This window comes from Macaca mulatta, chromosome 14, assembly GCF_049350105.2.
Source record: "Macaca mulatta isolate MMU2019108-1 chromosome 14, T2T-MMU8v2.0, whole genome shotgun sequence".
Taxonomy (NCBI): Eukaryota; Metazoa; Chordata; class Mammalia; order Primates; family Cercopithecidae; genus Macaca; species Macaca mulatta.
In genome coordinates this window covers 38,400,620-38,413,842 of record NC_133419.1, presented here as the reverse complement: position 1 = coordinate 38,413,842, position 13,223 = coordinate 38,400,620, and the positions used below count along the sequence as shown (strand labels likewise).

Below are 13,223 nucleotides of genomic sequence, written 5' to 3'. Positions count from 1 at the left end.
ATGATTTCCCCAGAACTGGTAGAACTATTTCTTCTACAACCAGGCTCATATATCTCAATAACAGCTTTTCTGCCAGGGAAAGTACAGGTAAACTTTGATATCGGAACATTCCTTGTAGTTTGATTTGGCAAAAAGTGACTCATATTCTTCCATCACTTTATTGTATAATTTTAAAATAATTTCCCATTGAAGGAGAGTCATTTGTCCTTTAAATATGCACACACAATAACCTATTGCTATTACTCTTGAAAGTCTAGCCAGTAAAACTTATGACTTCAATCATGACGTTCCATTTCTTTTAAGAGAGAAGCTTGAATAGCATGTTCATGCCTACTTCTAACTTAGGTCAAAATATTTGCTAGGGCAAGGCTTTGTTTCTTTTCATTTCTGAGGTCTGGTCCCACAAGCGATAACAGTGAATTGTGCATGTCTTTCCACTCACATCACATGATTTGCTTGTTTTAATTGCTTATCTAAATGCTGGTTTATCCTGCAGGTTTCAGTTTGAATCATTTCTTTCATGAAGCCTTCTCTGATTTAGGCCAGCCTTGATTGGTCTTTTCTACCTTTGCAGCAATTAAGAGTTATTAGTACCCAAGTGCACTAGGAAAGTTGATATCATGATATGACATCTGGCCCTGCACCATTTAGTCACACTGCTGTGTAACATGGCACAGTGGGAACTATGATTATTTCTGCAAGTTTCTACTGCACTGAGATGGCTAGTAATAACTTAATTATGCATGGAAGTGAACCATATAAATATATTCTGATAAACCATATAAATATATCCTGATAAAAATAAAACAAATGCATCCCCAATCAATTTCCCACTAATTGAATCCCCAAAATACCCATAGCCACTCCAGCATCACCAGACAAAAATGTGAGTGAGAATGGAAAAAGACAATAATCTTAAGCAGTGATGCTTAAAAATATTTTACTATGTCAACTTTATTAAGCAAGAAGCCCTGAGGCTTAGGGCCATTAGATTCACAGCCACATCATCTCTGGTCCTACCTATACTCTGTTCTCCCTGCCACATAGATGCTTCATTCTACTCACAAAAGCTTTCATCCCTACGCCTCTTTCCAAGCCCACTTTCCAATCCAACCTTGTCCTCCTCTAAATTTCCTGAACCTTCTCCCTGCATATGACTCTTCTCAACAGATTTTTTTTTTTAAATTCAGAATCTCAAGTTGCCACATCAAGTCCACTGAGTTAGTATTTTTTAAACAAGATCTTTAGAAGCATTTCATAAACCTTTGAGTTTAGGAAGCGTGTCCTAGAAGACATCCCTTTCCTACCTGCTTTCCATGGAACTGGAGGGATCACTCCTTTTACTCTAAATGAATTTTTTACCTTTTTCTAACTCAATACTCAACCAAACCTAGGTTCTTCCCTTGCCCCATGACAACATGCAAATTACCACCCTTTCACATAGCCAAGTCTCTAGGACCAAGGAATGAAGGACTGACCTTCTTTCCCATCCCTGTTCCCTCTTTGGGACATCAAATCAGTTATACTATCAGAGACTAAGCAAGCAGTTTGGTTCAGCCTTGGAAGACTGCCATAACTATCAAGTGTTTCCACAGATACATTTGAACATTTAAGGGTCCAGCACAGATATCATATTTCTTCCCTTACACTGTATCTCACTATTGTCCACACTTTGATGATCTGTAAAATTATCAACCTCCTGTTCTTACTCAACCTATGCCACGTAAGTATTCCTTAATTATTTCAAGCAATGTTCTTGTCTCCCCAATTAATTTTATGTGTCCTGAAGGCAAGGATCACACCAGTGACGTTTCTGTTTCAAGCAACGTTCTTGTCTCCCCAATTAATTTTATGTGTTCTGAAGGCAGGGATCACACCAGTGATGTTTCTGGGTCTCATAGAGGCTAGAACAGTACTTGACACATTGTGGCTTCCACTTAAGTCTTCTGCCTTAATTAGGATATGTTTAAATATTTCTTTGATCACTGAAGAACTTTCAGAGCCTCAGAATGCAGGTATTTTTTGTTTACTCGTTTTTGTTTTTGTTTTGAGACAGAGGCATTCTTTGTCACCCAGGCTGGAGTGCAGTGGTGCCATATTGGCTCACTGCAACCTTGACCTCCTGAGCCCAAATGATCCTTCCACCTCAGCCACCGGGCCCATCTAATTAAAAAAAAAAATTAAGAGACAGGGTCTCGCCATGTTACCCAGGCTGGTCTTGATCTCCTGGGATCCAGGCAATCCTCCCACCTCGGTGTCACAAAGTGCTAGGATTACAGGCATGAGCCACAACACCTAGCCACCACTTTGAACAATTATATTCTTACTGAATATAATAGAGAACCAAATGATTTATTATCATCAGCATCATCAAATATGCATTTCTCGCGATGATGTATCTCATACATTTTTAGTGGAAAGAAGGGATCTTCCTGTCATTGTAATAACAGTTTTACATTGCATTTTAATACAGAACATTTAGGTAATAAAAACAGCATGGAATCTGATGTACTGTTTTCAAGTCCCTGTACAGTCCTTACTAGCTCTGTAATTTGAATATAGCTGCCAACTCTCAATCATCCTGTTTCCTTGTGTGAAATAACCTCATGGGGTTATTACAGATTTAATGAGACAAAGCAAAATCTTAATATTATTTTTTTCTCATTCCGTTATTCTACATTATAATCTCTGTTATGAAAATTTAAATTATTCTTATAAATACTAGTTTCAGAATTGACACAAAAAAAGTCTCAAGTTTGAAATTAGGCCATGATTATATAGCGACTTGTACTTTCAATCCTACAAGAAAATCATGGAAATGGGCAAATTGTGCAATGATTCTGACTCTGAAAAATTAAAATTCTTTTAAAAAATAATCATTGTATGTAAGCCTTTATTCATTCCTTGAAAAAAAGAGGTCTGTTGCTTGAGGTTCAGAATGATGATGAGGCAATGTTTATTTTCAATTAACCTTAGGCTTCTGGACTTAATGAAGAAAGTTTATCGAAAACTGCATGTAAGACTTTTAGAAGCTGGACAGTGGAAACAAAAACAGGAAAAGGAAGGAAGGGAGGGAAGACAGAAGGAAGAACCAAAGAGACGCAGGTATGAGTGATGAGGCTTGATTTATGTAACTTTTGTTTTATAGTATAAATGAAAATAACCTAGATGGCAAACTATTTAATTATTTGAGCGGAACTTATGAATGAAAGATATGTTTTAGAGCTATGTGACGGAGGGACATTTTAACTTGAACTTTTTAGTGGCAAAAGTAGTGTATAAACTAATGTTAGTATATACGCTACAAATGTGCTTAGTATGGAATATTTTTTAATGTAATTTTAAAAATGAAAGTCTTTTTTTTTTTTTACAGTGAAGGCAAATAACACTAATTATTTTTATGGGTACAAGTGAATGATTTATTTATTACATTGACATACTTAACTATTAGCATTTTGGGGAAGCTGGATTTTCTATAAGCTTATTTTGAAAAACATGATTTATTAAATTTTATAATAAAGTTATTAATAAAGACATAGTTGAGTTTTTATAAACACTAAATGTGTATATTTGTTATGGTTTTAAATGTTAAAGAAAAAACTTTGAAAATTAATATTGTGATAATATACATGCTTTGTGGTTGCTATTAAATTTAAGACCAAGAAGAATGCCTAGAATTGTTAAATTCAAGAAAATTGAAATTTCAAGTACCCTCTCAGACTACAGTGGAATAAAACTGGAAATTAACTCCAAAGGAGTCCTCAAAACTACAGAAATAAATGAAAATTAAATAATCTATTCTTAAGTGATCAGTGAGTCTATAATAAAATCAAGATAGAAATTTAAAAATTATTTGTGCTGAACAATAATAGTGGCAAAACTTATCAAAACCTCTGGGATATAGCAAAGGTGGTGCTAAGAGGGAAGTTCACAGTGTTAAATGCCTACAACAAAAAGTCTGAAAGAGTGCAAAGAGACAATCTAAGGTCACGCCTCAAGGAACTGGAGAAACAAGAACAAAACAAACTGAAACACAGCAGAAGACAAAACATAACAAAGATTAAAGTACAACTAAATGAAATTGAAACAAAAAACATAAAAGATAAATGAAACAAAAAGCTGGCTCTTGAAAAGATCAACAAAATTGGTAGACCATTAGTGTGATGAACCAAGAAAAGAAACAGTTCCCAAAGCAAACAGTTCCAGCTTAATTTTTTATACTTAAAATATTGCACATTTTCTGTATATAAGTCATTCAAATTAGTATCTACATAAATTCAGTCAAATCCAACCATAAATTCAAGTTGTTATAGTATATAATCCTATAAAATAAATAAAAATATTACTTTGCTTTTATAACAAAACCCAAAACTCTGTTTCAATTTGCAAATTCAGCAGTTAAGCAAAAATTCTTAATTCCCAAAGTTAAAAAAAGACAAAATAATTACAAATGCCTTAATGTCACATATTTTTCTCTTAAAGTTATAAAATAAAGTCTCCTTCTTTCCTAAATACTTTATTACATTTCACTTGTAAACCTAATTTTCTGTGTCAAAGTATAATTCTCATGCTAAAGCTCTAGCTGAAAAAGTAAAAAAATAAAAGCTGTCTTTATTTTTCAGATATTCAAAGTGACAAACATTTGTCACTTTAACAAAATAATAAGAAAACAAAATTTAAAATTCAGGCTAAGTAAAATACTGTTTCAATAAGCATGTACCTAAAATAACCCAAAATTAGTAGTCAATGTAGGCATCTAAAAAATCTCAGTTCCCAACAGTGAAAGTATCCGAAGTGGCTAGTGCACCTTAAAAAATATCTAGCATACTAAATAAATAATGTATGTAAAAACCAAAAGCTAAGTAAGCCTTGCCTTTACACTACTCTGTACCTACAAAAATAAGGCCAGCACTTTTAAAACTAATAAGCCTTCATTTATCAGTATCATACAAAGTATTCCCCAACTAAACTTTACTTCCACTGGCTCAGTAGTTACTTATTTCTACCTAAGCACTCACCTTCCAATTTTACCCAAGTATTTATATCATCGATCATAGAGAATGTGCCATGTGCTCCTGAATAGAATGTATACTCTGCAGTTGTTGGGTAGAATGTTCTGTAAATATTTGTTAAGTCCATTTGTTCTAGGATATACTTTAAGTCCATTGTTTCTTTTTTGACTTTCTGCCTTCATGACCTGTCATGTGCTCCCAGTGGAGTATTGACACCCCCACTATTATTGTGTTGCCATCAATCTCATTTCTTAGGTCTAGTAGTAATTATTTTATAAATTTGGGAGTTCCAGTGTTAGGTGCATATATATTTAGAATTGTCATATTTTCCTGTTGGACTAATTTTTTAAATCATTATATTATGCCCCTCTTTGTCTTTTTTAACTGTTGTTGCTTTAAAGTGTTTTGCCTAATATAAGAATAGCTACTTCTGGTTGCTTTTGGTTTCTATTTGTGTGGAATATCTTTTTCCACCCCTTTACCTTAAGTTTGTATGAGTTCTTACGTGTTAGGTGAGTCTCTTGAAGACAGCAGATACTTGGTTGGTGGATTTTTATGCATTCTGCCATTCTGTATCTTTTAAGTGGAGCATTTAGGCTGTAAAATCCCATCTCTACTGAAAATGCAAAAATTAGCTGGGTGAGGTGGCAGGTGCCTTCAATCTCAGCTATTTGGGAGGCTGAGGCAGGAGATTAATTTGAACCCAGGAGGCAGAGGTTGCAGTGAGCCAAGATTGTGCCATTGCACTCCAGCCTGGGTAACAAGAGCAAAACTCTGTCTAAAAAAAATACATTCAATGTTAGTATTGAGATGCGAGGTACTGTTCTATTCATCATGCTAGATGTAGTGGCAAATTCTCTCAGCATTTGTTTTTTTTCTGAAGAAGGGTTTTTTCTGAAGAAGTGTTATTAGTTTTGCTGGCTACAAAATTCTCAGCTGACAATTTTTGTTGTTGTTTAAGGAGGCCAAAGATGGGACCCCAATCCCTTCTGGCTTGTAGGGTTTTGGCTGAGAAATCTGCTATTAATCTGACAGGTTTTTCACATATAGGTTACTTGATGCTTTTATCTCACAGCTTGTATGACTCTTTCCTTCATCTTGAATTTAGATGGTCTGATGACTATGGGTCTTCTTAACAATCTTTTTGTGATGAATTTTGTTAGGAGTCATTTGAGCTTCAGAGAGACATAAGCTCAATTAGAAATGAGATGGGAGCTGTTACAATTGATATTACAGAAATACAAAAGGTTATTCCAGGCTACTATGAACACCTACATGCACACAAACTAGAACATCTAGAAGAGATGGATAAATTCCTAGAAATATACAACCCTCTTAGATTAAACCAGGAAGAAATAGAAACTCTGAACATATCAGTAACAAGTAGTAAGATTGAAACAGTAATTTTGAAAATTGCCAACAAAATAAAGTCCAGGACAAGACAGATTCACAGCTGAATTCTCAGACATGCAAAGAAGAGTTGGTACCAATTTCACTGAAACTAGTCCAAAATAAAGAGTGAACCCTTCCCAAATCATTCCATGTCACCAGTCATTAGGGTGGTATAAGTCACCCCAATACCAAAAACAGGAAAGGACATAACAACAACAACAACAACAACAAAAAACTACAGACCAGTATCTCTCATGAACATAGATGTGGAAATCCTCAACAAAATACTAGCTAACTGAATCCAACAGCATATCAGAAAGATAATCCACCATGATCAAGTGAATTTTATACCAGGGATGCAGGGATGGTATGACATATGCAAGTCAATAAATGTGATACATCGCATAAGCAGAATTTTAAAAAAAATTTACAATCATCTCAATAGAAGTAGAGAAAGCATTTGGCAAAATCCAGTATCCCTTTATGATTAAAACCCTCAGCAAAATTGGCACACAAGGGACTTACCTTAGGATAATAAAAGCTAGCTATTAGAAACCCACAGCCAGCCAGGTGTGGTGGCTCATGCCTGTAATCCCAACACTTTGGGAGGCCGAGGCAGGCAGATCACCTGAGTTCGGAAGTTCCAGACCAGCCTGACCAACATGGAGCAACCCCACCTCTACTAAAAATAAAAATTAGCAGGGCATGGTGGTGCATGCCTGTAATCTCAGCTGCTTGGGAGGCTGAGGGGGCAGAATCACTTAAATCCAAGAGGCAGAGGTTGTGGTGAGCTGAGATCATGCCATTGCACTCCAGCCTAGGCCACAAGAGCAACACTCCATCTGGAAAAAATAAATAAACAAAAAGAAAGAAAGAAACCCACAGCCAACATTATACTAAACAGGGAAAAGTTGAAAACATTCTCCCTGAAAACTGAAACAAGACAAGAATGTCCACTTTCACCATTTCTATTCACCATAGTACTGAGTCCTAGCCAGAGCAGTCAGACAATAGAAAGAAATAAGGGGCGTCCACATCAGTAAAGAGGAAGTAAAACTGTCACTGTTTGCCAATGATATAATTATATATCTAGGAAACCCTAAAGACTCATTCAAAAAGCTCCTAAATCTGATAAAAGAATTCAGTAAAGTTTCAGGATACAAAATCAGTGTATACAAATTAGTAGCACTGCTATACACCAATAGCTGAGAAATTAAGCTGAAAAAAAAATACATCAAGCTGAGATACAAATCAATAACTCAATCCCTTTTACAACAGTGGCAAAAAAAATTAAGTAAAATACATACACACATACATACCAAGAATATACCTAACCAAGGAAGTGAAAGATCTCTACAAGAAAAACTAAAAAACACTGCTGAAAGAAATAATTTATGGCCAGGCATGGTGGCTCACACCTGTAATCCCAGCACTTTGGGACACCAAGGTGGGCAGATCATGAGGTAAAGCGATCAAGACCACCCTGGCTAACACAGTGAAACCCCGTCTCTGCTAAAAATACAAAAATTAGCCGGGCGTGATCACACACGCCTGTAGTCCCAATCACTCAGGAGGCTGAAGCAAGAGAATCACTTGAACCAGGAGGCAGAGGATGCAGAGAGCCGAGATCACGCCACTGCACTCCAGCCTGGGCGACAGAGCAAGACTCCATCTCAAAAAAAAGAAAAAGAAAAAGAAAAGAAAAAAGAAATAATTTACAACACAAATAGAAACACATCTCATGCTCATGCATGGGCAGAATCAATACTGTCAAAATGACCTTACTGCCAAAAGCATCTACAGGTTTAATGTAATTCCCATCAAAGTACCATCATCATCTTCAGAGAAGTAGAAAAAAATTCTAAAATTCATATGGAACCAAAAAAAAAAGCACACGTAGCCAAGGCAAGACTAAGCAAAAACAAATCTGGAGGCATCACATTACCCAATTTCAAACAGCACTACAAGGCTATAGTTACCAAAGCAGCATGATATTGGTATAAAAATAGGCACATAGACCAATGGAATAGAGAACCTAGAAATAAAGCCAAATACCTACAGCCAACTGATCTTCAACAAAGCAAACAAAAACATAAATTGGGAAAAGGACACCCTATTCAACAAAAGGTGCTGAGACAATTGGCAAGTCACATGTAGAAGAATGAAATTGAATCCTCATCTCCCACTTTATACAAAAATTAACTCGAAAAGGACCAAAGACTTAAATCTAAGACCTGAAACCGTAAAAATTGTAGAACATAGTATTGGAAAAAGTTTTCTAGACATTAGCTTAGGGAAAGAGTTCGTGACCGAGAACCCAAAAGCAAATGCAACAAAAACAAAAATAGATAGGACCTAATTAAACTACAAAGGTCTACACAGCAAAAGAAATAATCAGCAGAGCAAATAGACAACCAACAGAGCAGGAGAAAATATTTGCAAACTCTGCATCAAACAAAGGACTAATATTGAGAAATAATAAGTAACTCAAATCAGCAAGAAAATAAATTCCATCAAAATGTGGGAAAGGTCATAAATAAACAATTCTCAAAGCAGATATACAAATGGTCAATAAGCGTATGAAAAAAAATGCTCAACATCACTAATCAAGAAAATGCAAATTAAAACCACAATGAGATATGACCTTACTCCTGCAAAAATGGCCACAATTTAAAAATCAAGGCCAGGCATAGTGGCTCATGACTGTAATCCGTACACTTTGGGAGACTAAGGTGGGTGGATTACTTGAGCTCAGGAGTTCAAGACAAGCCTGGGAGCATGGAAATACCCCATCTCTACAAAACAATTACCTGGTGTGTTGCCATACACCTATGGTCCCAGGAACTTGGGAGGTTGAGATAGAGGGATCACTTCAGCCCAAAAGGTGGAGGTTGCAGTGATGAAATCAAGACACTGCCCACCAGCCTGGGTAACAGAGTGAGACTGTCTCAAAAAGAAAAAAAGAATAAAACAATATTAAATGTTGGCATGGGTGTGGTGAAAAAGTAAACTTTTACACTGCTGGTGGGAATGTAAATTAGTACAACTTCTATAGAAAATAGTATGAAGACTCCTTAAAGAACTAAAAGTAGAACTACCATTTGATCCAGCAATCCCACTACTGGGTACCTACCCAGAGGAAAACTAAAAATTATTATATGAAAAAGACATTTGCACACACATGTTTATTGCAGCACAATTTGCAATTGCAAATATATGGAACCAGCCTAAATGTCCATCAACCAACAAGTGGATGGAGAAATATATTATATATACACCATGGAATACAACTCAGCCATAAAAAGGAACAAAATAATGGCATTCACAACAACCTGGATGAAGTTAGAGACCATTATTCTAAGTGAAGTAACAGGAAGAGAAAACCAAATTTCGTACGTTCTTACTTATAAGTGGAAGCTAAGCTATGAGGATTCAAAGGCATAAGAATGATACAATTGACTTTGGGACTCAGGGGAAAGGGTGAGTGGGGGGTGAGAAATTAAAGACTACATCTTAGGTACAGTGTACACTGCTCAGATGACAGGTGCACCAAAATCTCAGAAATTATGACTAAATAACTTCTTCATGTAACCAAAACCACCTGTTCTCTCAAAACTATTGAAATTTAATAAAAAGAAGTCTGGGCACTGTGGCTCACACCTGTAATCCTGGCACTTTGGGAGGTCAAGGTGGGTGGATCACCTGAGGTCAGGAGTTCAAGACCAGCCTGGCCAACATGGTGAAACCCTGTCTCTACCAAAAATACAAAAATTAGCCAGGCATGGTCCTGGGCACCTGTAATCACAGCTACTCAGGAGGCTGAAGTAGGGGAATTGCTTGAACCTGGGAGGCAGAGGTTTCAGTGAGTGGACATCGTGACATTGCACTCTAGCCTGGGCAACAGAGCAAGAATCCAAGAAGGAGGGAAGGAAGAAAGGAAGGAAGGAAGGAAGGAAGGAAGGAAGGAAGGAAGGAAGGAAGGAAGGAAGGAAGGAAGGAAGGGAGGGAGGGAGGGAGGGAGGGAAGGAGGGAAGGAAGGAGGGAAGGAAGGAGGGAAGGAAGGAGGGAAGGAAGGAAGGAAGGGAAAGAAAGGGAAATTTAATAAAAATAATGAAGAAAGAAATTTAAAAAGAAAACAAAACCTCTGAGAAATATGAAATTATATAGGGAAACCAAATCTATGCCTCAATGGCATTCCTGAAAGAGAAGGCAAGAGAGCAAGCAACTTGGAAAACATATTTGACGATATAGTTCATAAAAATTTTCCCAATCTCACTAGTCAGGTTGGCATGCAAATTTAAGAAATTCAAAAAACCCTGTGAGATTATTATAAAAGATAACAGTACATAATCATAATGGGCTCAAACCAACAAGGAGACTTAACTATCCAAAATATATATGCACCCAACATTAGAGCACTCAGTTTTTAGAGATCTTCAAAGAGATTTAGAGAACCACATAATCTCCAAGACACGTAGTCATCAGATTTTGTAAGGTTAATGTGAAAGGAAAAATCTTAAAGGCAGTTACAGAGAAGGGGCAGATCACTTAAAAATAAAACCCAATTAGGCTAAAAGAAGGCCTTTCAGTGAAAACCTGACAAGAAAGAAATTGGAGGCCTATTTTTAATGTCTTTTTTTAAAAAGAAATTCCAGCCAAGAATTTCATATATCACTAAATTGAGCTTCATAAACATAGCAGAAATGAAATCCTTTTCAGACAAGTAAATGCTAAGGAAATTCATTACCACTAGACCTTACTTGCCAGAGGTCTGAAAGGAAGTGCTAAACATGGAAATTAAAGAATACCTGCCACTACAAAAATGCACTTAAGTGCATACCTAACTGACACTATAAAGGCAACTATACCAATCAAGTTTACATAACAACCAGCATGTTGACAAGATTAAATTCTCACAAATCAATATTGACTCTGAATATAAGTGGGCTAAAAAATGTCTCACTTAAAAGGCAGAGATAGAGTGGCAAGATGCATAAAGAAACAAGACCCAACTGTCTGCTGTCTTCAAGAGACCCATTTCACAAGTAATGATACTCATAGGCTCAAAGTAAAAGATAGAGGAAGGCAAATGGAAAACAAAAAAGAGCAGGTGTTGCTATTCTTGTATCAGATAAAACAGGCTGTAAACCAACCTTGATTTAAAAAGGCAAAGAAGGGTATTATGTAATGATAAAGGTCTCCATCCAACAAGAAAACTTCACTATCCTAAATAAATGCCCACTCAACACTGGAGCACCAAGATTCATGAAGCAAATTCTTAGAAATCCATGAAGAGATTTAGACAACCACAATATAATACTGGGGGACTTCAACACCCCACTGACAGCATTACACAGATCATCAAGGCAGAAGACTAACAAGTGTATTCTGAACTTAAACTTTACACTTGACCAATTGGACCTAATAGACATCTAAGGGATATTCAACCAACAATAACATAATAAATACTTTTCTCATGTGGAAGCAGCACATACTCCAAGATCAACCACATGCTCAGCCATGAAGAATGTATCAAAAATTTTTAAAAATCAAAATCATGCCAACCACAGTCTTAGACTGTATTAGTCCATTTTCATCACTATAAAGTATATCTGAGATTGAGTATTTTATTTAAATAAAAGTTTAATTGTCTCATGATTCTGCAGACTGTACTGGAAGCATAGTGGCAGCAATTGCTTCTGGTGAGAGTCCCAGGAAGATTGCAGTCATGGCAGAAAGAAAAGGGGAGCCGTGAATCAAATGGTGAAAGAGAGAGCAAGAGAGGGAAAATGGGGAGGTCACTTTGAAACAACCAGATCTCATGTTAACTAACTGAGAGAAAACTCACTTATCACCAAAAGGCGGGTGCTAAACTATTCATGTGGAATTCAATCCCATGATCCAATTACCTCCCACAAAGTCCCTCCTCCTACACTGAGAATCACATTTCACCATGACATTTGGAGGGTACAAACATCCAAACTATATCATTCCACCTCTGGCCTTCTCATGCCCTTCTCAAATTTCAAAATAGAATTATGTCTTTGCAATAGTTTCTCAAAGTCAATAGCTCCTCAGCATTAACTCAAAAGTCTGAAGTCTCAAGTATCATCTGGAAATGAGTTTCTTTCTTTCTTTATTATTATTATTATTATTATTATTATTATTATACTTTAAGTTCTAGGGTACATGTGCATAATGTGCAGGTATATTACATATGTATACTTGTGCCATGTTGGCGTGCTGCACCCATCAACTCGTCAGCACCCATCAACTCATCATTTACATCAGGTGTAACTCCCAATGCAATCCTTCCCCCCTCCCCACTCCCCATCATAGGCCCCGGTGTGTGATGTTCCCCTTCCCGAGTCCAAGTGATGTCATTGTTCACTTCCCACCTATGAGTGAGAACATGCGGTGTTTGGAGTTTCTTTCTTCCACCCATGAGCCTGTGTAACCCAAAAAAGGTATTTACTTTCAAGCTGAAATGGTGGTACAGGCATTGAGTAAACATTCCCATTCCAAAAAGGAGAAATTGACCTAAAGGAAGGGCCAATAGGCCCCACACAAGTTTGAAATCCAAAAGGGTCATCATTAAATCTTAGATCTCCAAACTAATCTGTCTTGACACAATTTTCCACATCCCAGTATGAGGAGTAGGCTCCAAAAGCCTCGTGGCTTTGCAGTGTGGTACAGGCTACTGTCACTGGTTGGAGTTAAATGCTTATGGCTTTTCTAGGGAGAGAATACAAGCTGCCAGTGAATCTACCCTTTTATATTCTGAAGGATGGTGGCCTCCTTCCCACAGCTTCCCTAGGC

At 36.7% G+C, this 13,223-nt stretch overlaps 1 long non-coding RNA gene across 2 annotated transcripts in view; it reads left to right on the top strand.

Moving 5' to 3' along the window:
- Positions 1-13,223, top strand: part of LOC106993303 (uncharacterized) — a 233,053-nt gene that overhangs the window by 145,604 nt on the left and 74,226 nt on the right. For both annotated transcript variants that reach the window (XR_001439508.3, XR_013404523.1), the window contains one exon: positions 2,977-3,105. This is a non-coding gene — a long non-coding RNA (uncharacterized LOC106993303). The remainder of the gene's footprint in view (positions 1-2,976; positions 3,106-13,223) is intronic.